Below are 10,470 nucleotides of genomic sequence, written 5' to 3'. Positions count from 1 at the left end.
GATAGATAGATAGATAGAGAAATAGACACCTGGTTTGCATCTATGATTGTATGTGTGTGCGTGTGCGTGCGATGTTTTTGCTGATTTTTTTTTAATTAAGGGAGACTAGGATGGCACTATTTTGGCCTATATATATATATTTGGCATATACTGTATATATATAATCCTGAACCGCCCGTGGAAAAGCTGGGTGGGTGGAAAGGGCGCGGCCGTCGCTACCGATCCCTACAAGCGGGGTGAGCGCTGCGGCCCGGAGAGGCGGGGGAAATCGGCGCGAAGGCGGGCCCTGACGCCGTGGGATGCCCGAGTCGTGCCGAAGCCGCGGTCTTTCTGCCTCTAACCGGCCCGAGGAAGCAGGAAGAAATATTGCATCTTATTCCTTCGGGCCCCGGTTTCTCCCGGCTGGGGTCTTCTTCGGGCCTTCGGCTGGATGCGAAGCGGGGGATGCGAGGCTCTGCTGGCCACGCTTGCGCCCTGAAGCGCCACCGCCTATTCGGCTGAGCAAAAGGGCGCCGCAGGCCTCGAGGTGCTTCCGAGGAGCAGGCGGGTCAAGCAGCGGAGAAGGACGAGCCTCCGGGCGAGAGATTGTCGAAAAACAGAAAGCAGTAATCCACTTCTTCCCTCCGAGCTTTACGGTGCATCGCTGGGGAGAAAACCTTGCTGTCGTCGTTTAAAGAGAGATATTGTAAGTTGGGAACTAATACCGGAGTTATCCCGGATTAATAAACGTATAACCTGAGGCGGGAAATTTAGAAGGGGGTGTCCGTGTTTTCCTAATGGACCCATGTTCATTTTTATTTTTCCTCTTAGCTATGGTAATGTTAATTTTCGAGGTGCGTTATAAATGTTCATTGATTATTGTTTTAAACATGCTTCTTTCCCCCCCCGCCCCCCTTGTGCCTTATTATAATGCAGGGCAGCACGAAATATTTGCTGACTTTGCTTGGGAGTAATCAAAACCCAATTTAAAACTTACTAGTTGTAAGGCTTGCTCCGATAACGCTGCGAATGGTATCCCCTAATTTAAAAACTTCCGCTTCAACCGACCACAGCAAGACGGGTTATCACAAGTATTTAAGTGTCCTGTTGCCAGAGTTAACATTTGTTTCACCTGAATTTTTAAAAAATAATAATAATCAGGGTTTTCGCAACAGGAAGCATAGGATTATTGGGGTGTAGGAACCTAGCCAGTTTAAGCTTTAAACTTAAGATTCATTGTGTTATTACAAATTCATACATTTGTATGGGAGATCATTAGTAGATACTTATATTACACTTTGTAAAAATCCAATTTATGATATAGCTTATAGAATATTGTTTTCCAACTTTGGTAACTTCCAGATTTATGCACTTTACCGCTCAGATTTGTCAGCAGTAGACATACTGGTTGGGGAATTCAGGGAGTTCAAGTTGATGTGTCTGGAGGTTACTAAGGTATTTTACAGCAATATTTGAATTTGTTTAAAAATGGGAGTATAAGGTGGATTTGTTAGGAATGTGGTTTTAGAATTGTTCCTTTAAAGATTAAACTATTGTTAAATCTGACTGTGTTAATATAATAAAATAATAAAAAGATTAGAAGTAACGCGAGAAAATATTATTTCACTGAAAGAGTAGTAGATGCTTGGAACAAACTTCCAGCAGACATGGTTGGTAAATCCACAGTAACTGAATTTAAACATGTCTAGGATAAATATATATCGATCCTAAGATAAAATACAGGAAATAGTATAAGGGCAGACAAGATGGACTATGAGGTGTTTTTCTGCCATCAATCTTCTATATTTCTAATACTATAAATATAAATATAATTCAGCTTCGATATTGGAAAACAAGTATTTTCTGAACCTCCTTTACCTAACAATTAATCATTTTAATTGTTTTTCCTACGCAAATGTGTTAGTCAGGAAAAAAAATTCCATAGCATAGGACTGGATTTAGGTGACATATCCTAATTTGCATAGCCCAGAGATATTTGACTTTCACTTTCATAATTATCAAAAAAGTGTCATCAATACAATATATCAGTCACAACTTTTCATTTTCAATTGCTGGTTTAATTTGGGGATAGCTAAGGAACAGGAAGGCAGAATAAAGGAGAAAAAAAAAGCAAGGAATTATGTATTACTGTAGTTGTTTTCCCTCTAATTGAGCAACAATATACAAAAGAAACAAATAGCTGCAAAGTGACAAGAATGAAGTAGTATAAATACTCCATGCTGTTGTAAATTAACATTGTGTCCCCCCCCCAAAGTCTTTAATTGAAATTTATTCTTGGTGTTTTATTATCAGTGGTATTATTAGCAGCAGAAGGGAAGTGGTACCTTCTGAGATATTTTTTTTTGGGGGGGGGGGGGCTTCCAAGACCACTTTTGTGCCTTGGTATTCCTCGATGGCCTGATATCAAAGTAAGAACCAGTCCTAGCCTAGTTTTGCTATTTATTGTGAAAGAGAATAAAAAACAAATAGAATTAGTGACCTCCTTCCCCCCACCCCCAATTTATGAATGAATTATCAAAATGACTTGCTTGTTTAATATACTTTAGCTCCTGTATATTTCACGATTTGAGAGAATCTAGTTGAATTCACAAAACACACTACCGCCACAATGAAACCATAGGGTGAAAAGAATGGGATATATAAACTCAGTCAGCTGTTGCTTATTTCATTAGTCACGGTTTAAACGAAAGTATTAAGTTGTTTAGAATAATAATTTAATAATTTGGATCGGTTTGCCCAAACAAGTAGCGTTACAGAATCGGTTCAGTCAGTATCAGTCCGTGAGTGCCACCATCTTTTACTTTGGGTTTTTTTTTGAATTTTTAAATTAATTTTTCTCTGTATTTTTTTTTCTGTGCATGTGCAGAAGCTACATTTCTGGCACTGCACCTGTGGCACCATCTTGTTTTTGGCGCTGCGCATGTTCATGAGGCGTCACCACATAGCACAGCGAGAGCCATCATGGGACTTCCAAGATTCGCCCATGTTTCTTCAACACCCCGTGGCTTGCATTGGCTGCCGATCAGTTTCCGGTCACAATTCAAACTGTTGGTCATGACCTTTAAAGCCCTACATGGCATTGGACCAGATTACCTCCGGAACCGCCTGCTACCGCACGAATCCCAGCGACCGATAAGGTCCCACAGAGTTGGCCTTCTCCAAGTCCTGTCGACTAAACAATATCGTTTGGCAGGCCCCAGGGGAAGAGCCTTCTCTGTGGCGGCCCCAGCCCTCTGGAAACAACCCCCCCGGAGATTAGAACTGCCCCCACCCTTCCTATCTTTCGTAAACTACTCAAGACTCACTTATGCCTCCAGGCATGGGGGAGTTAAGATATTCCTTCCCCCTAGGCCATTACAAGTTATGCATGGTATGTTTGTGTGTATGTTTGGTTTTATAATAAGGGTTTTTAGTTGTTTTATTAATTGGATTGTTACATGCTGTTTTTATTATTGTTGTTAGCCGCCCTGAGTCTACGGAGAGGGGCGGCATACAAATCCAATAAATAAATAAATTTAGAATAATAATTTATTAGATTTGTATGCTGCCCTTCTCCGCAGACTCAAGCACCTGGTGGCATTTGGGCCAGTAACAACTGGAATAATTTATTTAACAAAATAGCCATTACGTTTGATACAATAAAGTTCAAATACTGCTTCTTAACAATCTGGCTCGGTGTTAGGTCAAGCTTATCTTCTAGGTAGCTTTGCTATAGGTAAACCAAGGTTAGGATGGTTTTGTAAATGATTTACTGTGATAAAAGGTGCAGTAGAAGAAGTTAACACGGAAGACTCTAACTTTTTTTGTGTGGGGCAGGCCCAATAGATTGTTTGCTGTCTTGCATTGTGTACACTGAGGTTATCACTGCCCATAACTACTGAACTGTAAAAATAAGCGAAGGTTGGCAACTGCATATGAGGAACATTTATTGCCTAGAATTACCAGCTGGCTGCCTGGAGGAACCACTGAGGTACTTCAGTGATTTTTTAGGTAGTTCTCGACTTACAATAGTTCATTTAGTGTCAGAGTCATAACTCCAGAATGCAATACCTCCAGAATGCAGAGTCATAACTCCAGAATGCAATACCTCCAGAATGCAGCAGCATGAGCTACTGTGGGTGCATCTAGGTACACCCACATTACACCAATCCTCCATGGACTGCACTGGCTCCCAATTCGTCCCCAGACACGATTCAAGGTGTTAGTAATTACATTTAAAGCCCTACATGGCTTAGGACCAGATTATCGTCAAGATTGCCTTCTGCCACATAGCTCCCAGTGACCAATAAGGGCCCACAGGATTGGTTTTCTCCAGGTCCCGTCAGCTAAACAGTGTCAGCTGTCAAGTCCACGGGGAGGGCTTTCTCTGTGGCTGCCCCAGTTCTCTGGAACCAGCTACTTCCTGAGATCCAGACTACCCCCATCCTGCTGGCCTTCTGGAAAATGGTAAAGATCTGGCTTTTCCAGCAGGCCTGGGGCGTTGATCTGATGATGATAACCATCAAGATCCGGCCATATATGGTATGCATAAGTTTCATTGTTTTACTTTAATTATTTTTTAAACTGTTTTCATAGTTGTAAAATTGGGGGGGCGGGGCAAAGCTCACTTAACAAATGTCTTACTTAACAACAGAAATTTTGGGCTCAGCTGTGGTCGTAAGTCAAGGAATTCCTGTATTTGCTAATTGTCTTCATAACTTGGTGATGCATCATTTTTTCTGTGCTTTGCAGTTGTGATTACATTGTTGAACCTAGTTCTTTAGCAGCAGAATGGGTTGCATGTTCCATCCATTAATCAATGTTCTCAGAATTATTTTTCTTTTAAAATCTTAAGATTTTTTTTAAAGCAGTTCATTAGCAATAATTTCAAATATTGTGTTCATTTAGTGTTTAACTAGGCACAAATTATATCTTTAGTTTGTACCTCTCCAGCATAACTCTGTATTCAGGTTCTAGCACTAATTCAGTCTTGGGAGCAGGGTGGGTGGGAAATAGTGGTTAGGGGGCAAAATAACCAGTATGTGGGAAATAATCTCTACATAAGACCAAGAGGCAGAACATCAGGGCTACCATCAACTAGAAGTGTTGAATGGGCAGGGGCTGTGAACTTGCCATTGCCTTCAGTCAACAAGCTATATTATCCAAGATTGACAGTTTTTCCCTCAATAGGAACTCTGTGCAAATAAAGAGAAAACGGAACAGCCAAGTGAATGATGTATCTGTAAATGAATTATCAAGTAAACAGTAGAGGAAAAATAGGCATACTCAGCCCTGCCATAATGTGGTAAATCATGCTACACAAATTACCTCCTTATATTATTTTGAATAAAATCTTTCAGGAAACTTAAAGATCTAGAATTCTGTGAAATTCCTTGGCAACATTGGTCTCATTGTCATAACTTGATGCGGTGGTAATTTATCAGTTGCCATTATTAATGGCTTTAGTTTTTCATTTCAGCGATGTATGAAGGGCTCATTGTAGTTTCCATGGTGAAATTGTACAATTGTATCATTGTATAAAATTAGTTGCTAACATGCAGTGACATTTTTCCACCAAATAAATAATGAAATAGGAATAACATTTGAAAAAATGTTTTTACCCTCACACACAAACATGCACGTGCTAAACATAATCTAAGTGGGCTAATTTTCATGGTTTTTCCTATTCTTTTGTCTCTGGCAAAGAATTCTGTCATATAAATATAAAATAGACAACAGATTATTTCATTACTACCCATAATATATTATTGAGTGCCCTCATAGAAAATGATATTTCTTTTCCCTTTTATCCCTCTGTGAATTATTCTGAACAAAAATGTGTATTATTATAACATTTCAAGGACTCAAAAATTTATTCAAGTAATTTATTCAAGTAAGGGAAAGAAAATGTCCTGGCTTTAGACTAAATCTTTATTTACTTAGAATTTATGATCCCATTGCAGAGATATTGTAGTTATTTCTTTACACAGAGGCTCTCAAACTATAGTTGTTGACCAGAGTCCCAAGCAACTTAAAGAAGGGACTGCAATATGCTTCAGGCCTGGGATTCATGCTTGAGTCATGAGTGGTACTAAGCTTACAAATCAATAGTCCATCTGCTTACATTTCTTAGTAGAGGTGTAAAACTTCTGTGTATCAAGGTCTTTAAATTGCAGCATGAAAATCTGAAAGAAATATTTGTATACTGCCATGTTTATTTGGTTTAGAAAATATTTACATTTAGGCATTGAAATATGTTTTTAAATAGTTGGTAAGGTTTTTGTAATTTGATTTTATTGAAACCTAATTTATTTGTAGATAAAAATGGATTGACTGCATTGAGATGGACAAGAGTCTCATTTCTGCATACTGTATAATACTTGATATCTATTGATCATGTGGCAAACTATTGCCACCTATTGGCAATCCACTAGATCAGGGGTCGGCAAACTGGCTCGCTCGCAAGCCACATGTGGCTCTTTGGGTCCTTGAGCTTAGCTCTTACCCAGTTTCCGAAAGGACTACAGGGGCAGGAAGTCAAATGTCGAGTCCTCCGGCATCCGGAACACTCCAAGCCGCTCCGAAAACCCCCCATCTACCCATCTCTAGCCTTTGAAGGGGAGAAGGAGGGAGGGTGTAGGACAAGCTACAGGGCTCATCTCCCCGTTGCACAAGGACCTGAGTGTTTGCCTCGCTCGCTCACCAGCACCTGCGGCTGCCTCCCATCCTCTCCCATCCCCTGCCACAAACTTCCACAGCGAAGAATAAGATTTCCCAAGCAACCTCTTACCCATCTTTGAATGCATAGATTTGGGGGGGGGGGGCTGCTTTCACCTCCCTGTTGATACTCAGAGGCATCTATGTTTCCTGCAAAGTGAGAATTCTGCCCCGGTCTCCCAAATCCCCTATTCCACCGGTATCTGAGGTGGTAAGTACTTAAGACACTGGGAATCTGAGTTGCTTCTCTAAGCAGGCTGCAGAGTAAAAGCACAGGATGGTTCTCAGAATTCTATTAAGTATGGATCACGGCAAAAACTGCTCCAGGAAAAACCAGTCAATAAATATTGTGTTTGCAACACACCGATCTAAAGCTGAAATTCCCCAATTGTAGAAGCTAATACAGTAATGTACATTTCCTTCCATAAAAGCAGAGTAAAAGTTTAGCAATCTTCTTATTACTACTGTACTGCTACACTATACACACACACACACACACACACATACATACATACATACATGCATACATACATACATAGAGAGAAGGAGACAGAGAGAGAAGGGATTTGTGGTCCCCAATTCTCTGTCTTAATGACTGGCTGGATAGACGTGGCTAAGGGATCATGTGACTGGGTGGGAGGGAGTGATGTCAAGTTGGCCACGCCTATCCAGGTTTTGTGGCTCTGTGTGTGTTATTTTTTCCTGTGGGAAACAAGTCCAAATGGCTCTTTGACTGTTTAAGTTTGCCGACCCCTGCACTAGATGTCTTACATGGCCCCAGCATCTCTGTGAATATGTTAGTATTGCAATATATCTCTTGTTTTTGGAATGTCTGCAGAAACATATGTGTTAGTGAGAGTCAGTGTCTTCCTTTATTTTTCTCTGTAAAATTGTAGCATTCTATTACTGTTTATTCTTGAGGAAAAGCAAGGAAAGTTTGAAAAAGCACCTTTGGGACAACCATGACCTGGATGACAGAGAATCTCCTTAGAAAAATGTATATACAGTGATCCCTCGTTTTTCGCGGGGGATGCGTTCCAAGACCACCTGTGAAAAACGAATTTCCGCGAAGTAGAGGATAGATATTTTTTAATGTATTTAATGAGTATTTGGACTTTTAAAACCTACCCTTTGCATTAAACAGTCATTCTATAATGTTTCTCAGCTGGAACTACATGCGATATCCTACCAATTTGTTTAATAGAGTACAGTAGTACTGTAGAAGAATTTTATGAATTTTTAATGGATTTAAATTTTTTAATGGATTTAAACCCCCTTTGAAAAAAAATGTGAAGTAGCAAATCCGCGAACGATGAACTGCGAAGTAGCAAGGGATTACTGTAGTATATTTCTTGCCAAACCCTAACGCAATGAAATAATACCTTTTATTCATGGTGAGGGAAGTTCCCATGCAACCATATGTGATTTATCATGTTAGAGGATCTCATTATTCCACAATTTGAAGATTACCACCTCTTTTAACAATAAGGCATATTAGAAGGAAATGAATCATTAGATTTTCCCTACTCCTACAGAGGCATTGATAATTTATCATACTTGCATGCCTATGGAGTCCTGAGTCCTTCAGGATTGAAGGAAGGAAGGAAGGAAGGAAGGAAGGAAGGAAGGAAGGAAGGAAGGAAGGAAGGAAGGAAGGGGAGACTTGCTGGATCTCATCTAAAGGTAGACTCACCGCACCAACCAGATTATGGTAGCCACACTACTATTTAGATGATTAGATAAAGAGCCTTAATATCAACCTTCCTTTTTCTGTATTCTGTATTCCTGGGGACTTAACATTGTATTAAGCAATCCAAACAGGATATGTTAAAATCTTCCATGCCTCCAAGTATCAAATTCTTCCAACAATAAATTGATCGCTAAAATGATACATATAGGTCATTAAAATGTATTTAGGGTATACTGGACTCTCCAAAGAGTCTATTTTAAAAGATGGACATCATATTTCCTATTTTAGAAGTGCAGTATAAAATGTTTCAGGATTCAGCGCCCCATATGATATGGTCATGGGATAAACTGATATCTTTTTGGAATAGTGTGTTAATATATATAAGCAAATTTATAGGAAGCTAGAAGAACCATATTGAAAATTTGGAAAAGTCATATTATTTAAAATGTTAAGCAATGTTTGTCAGAAATATATGGTCTATATGGTTTGGAAAATGCAGTATTTCTTACTAATCAGAATATGCTGAAATATTTATTGTTACAATTGATCTATTTTGTAATATATATGATAGCATAGTATATAGTATATTTATTAGAAGTCCAATGACTATTACAAATATTTATAAGGAATGTTTTACTTTTTTTCCTTTTGATTTGTCTGGGGTTGTATTTTTTTCTGTCTTGGTTCAGTGTCTGTTTAAAATAGAAAAATATTTTTATCATGGATATTAGAAAATAATATGTAAAAATAAAATGTAAAGCTAAACCTATAAAAGTACAAGCAAGTTCAGGGTGTCTGTCAACCTGTCAACTGATTGATTGATGTATCATCATGTCATTTTGAGTCCTAGGCACCACATAAATTCCCTCTGGCAATTTATTCCTAACTTGTTCTTTCAAGTCTTCTAAGGATGCACATATTGCTTTTGTTCATCCACCTTTCTCTTGGTCAACCTCTTCTCTTTCCTCCCAACTAGAAAAGAGTTACCGTAATTCAACACAATGCTAGTGGTTTTCTTTTGCAGAATAAATGAAAGAGGAACCAGAACCAGTCCCAAGTAAATAGATGTATCAGTAAGCAAAGGCAGGAATAAGCTACTGCTTATCAGTTTGTCCAAGTCATCATACAGGTCCTTAGTGCTAACTATAAAACAGACCTTTGCCTCTCGTACAGTAGTTGCACACAAAGAGCAACAACTTCCTTCTGTAATGAAACCATTTCTTTATCAAAATTATGCCTAAGGTGATTCTTGGAAACCTTTGCACATGACAAACAATAGTGAAAACAGAAGTAGACCCAGGAAAACATGTATTATGTATAAACTACATAATTCTTTACATAAGCAAGAGAAGAGGCTATCCAAAACAATTAACAACATCTATATTCAATATTCAACTGAAAGAGTCAGAAATTGGGCCTTGAGTCACATTAGATTATAAAGTGGTATGGGGTTTTTTTTAGGGCAGATTTGTGGGATTATGAAGGGGATAAGAATTGTTGCTGCATTAATCAGAAATAAATAAGCAGGGTACCCAGCCAACAATTGCGTTGTATACTCACTGAATTGTGAGTTTATCATACTCTTCCAGAATATCATTTCCCCCCCCTCCTTTTTCAACAGTAGATGTTTACCAGCCTGTCAGCCAACCCTTCAGTGTAGCACCAGATTCTTTGCTTAGTCATATCAGCATTTACTTCAGCTGAGAAGATCTACAGGGGTTTGGGCACATAAGCAAACCACTCCCAAACTTCTCATTCTGTTAAAAGATCAAAAGGCCCATTACTTTTAAAAAGCAGTCCGAAGTTGCTGAATGAAGGGCTAAAAATGAGTGGCTTCATCCCATCTCAGATATAAAAATCTCTAATTTAAGCTGGAGTTATCAGAAATAAGTTCATTTCTAAAGGTAATATCATAATGCAAGTACGGTAAGTGGTTTGTAACCATGAGAGAGGCTGAAGTAAGCCATAATCAGCATGTAATCATGGGTGGGTTAACTTCCGTGTGCGCAGAACTCTCTGCCTAACAGGTTATGGACCAAGTAGCTCTGCCCAACAGGAGTTGGGAGAAAGCAGGTATCAGAATT

At 39.1% G+C, this 10,470-nt stretch overlaps 1 protein-coding gene across 1 annotated transcript in view; it reads left to right on the top strand.

Moving 5' to 3' along the window:
- Positions 1 to 255: 255 nt before the first annotated feature.
- The window catches only part of BAK1 (BCL2 antagonist/killer 1), a 33,187-nt gene continuing 22,972 nt past the window's right edge, over positions 256 to 10,470 (top strand). The window contains exon 1 of the mRNA XM_070745263.1: positions 256 to 685. The gene's annotated coding sequence lies outside the window, so the exon portion shown is untranslated. The remainder of the gene's footprint in view (positions 686 to 10,470) is intronic.

This window comes from Erythrolamprus reginae, chromosome 3 (assembly GCF_031021105.1).
Source record: "Erythrolamprus reginae isolate rEryReg1 chromosome 3, rEryReg1.hap1, whole genome shotgun sequence".
NCBI classification, from domain to species: domain Eukaryota; kingdom Metazoa; phylum Chordata; class Lepidosauria; order Squamata; family Dipsadidae; genus Erythrolamprus; species Erythrolamprus reginae.
Note: the sequence above shows the minus strand (reverse complement) of the source record. Positions and strands in the feature narration are given on the sequence as shown.